This window comes from Clupea harengus, chromosome 1, assembly GCF_900700415.2.
Source record: "Clupea harengus chromosome 1, Ch_v2.0.2, whole genome shotgun sequence".
NCBI classification, from domain to species: domain Eukaryota; kingdom Metazoa; phylum Chordata; class Actinopteri; order Clupeiformes; family Clupeidae; genus Clupea; species Clupea harengus.
This window is the reverse complement of record NC_045152.1, coordinates 28,477,587-28,478,532: the sequence shown is the minus strand read 5'-3', so window position 1 is coordinate 28,478,532 and position 946 is coordinate 28,477,587.

Genomic DNA, 946 nt, shown 5'->3' with positions numbered 1-946 from the left:
TTGAGGAAATCTTAAAACAGTATGCACTACCAACACTGTTGTGAGAGCATTCTTGTGTCACTGTTTTGGTGATCAATCTAAAGTATTTATTCAATCTTGTGGATGTTGAGATCGGCCAGCTCTGAGGCTGATACAGATTCTCCTTTTGCTCGAACTGCCTGACAGTGACTAAGCTGTTTACATTGCCAGTTGACCAATCAGCCCTTTGTTTGGTTCTGACTGCGAAAGAAGACAATATTCTGTGCATCATTTAGGCTGATCACAACAACTTGAAAAAATACAACAGAAATCCGCAGTCTTAATTGAAGTTTCTCTGTCTTTCTTTTCCTCTATCCTCCTTTTTTTGATGTCAGGCTGTGTTGCGCTGAAGCTAATCAGGGTCTGGCCACGTGATTACAATAAATCTCCAACTCTGACATGTCTGCGTAAATAAAAGAACCAGGCCTCGGGATTCCAAGTTTTGAGCCGACAGTCTCGGCTCGGGATGTGGGCATGAGAGCAGCCCTGTCATTCATCAAGCCAGACCTGTCGGGCCTCTCAATCTCTCTCACACTCGCTCGCTGGACTGCTCCAGAAAGACGGCTGCCACTGATTGCCTTTAATGTCAAACACATGGGTTGGCAGGATTTTCCCACCAACGGGCGGCAGGCGCCAGGCCTGATCATGAGAGGAAGGGACAAAAAGAGAGAGAGAGAATGCGAGAGAGAGTGAAACACTGAGAGAGAAAGAGAGAAAGAGAGAGAGGGAGAGAGGGAGAGAGAAATGAAATGGAAAAAAGAGGCACTGTGGTAAGAGAGTGTTTCTGGCAAATCAAAAACTGAGCGCAGGATGGATTTTCAGTTTCTGTGTGAATTGGATGTTTGTTTTTCTCTTGATGTGTCTTGTGTACCTCTGTTGTGAGAATGAGGGAGAAAAATAACAAATTGAAGGGAATTTAGTTTGATGG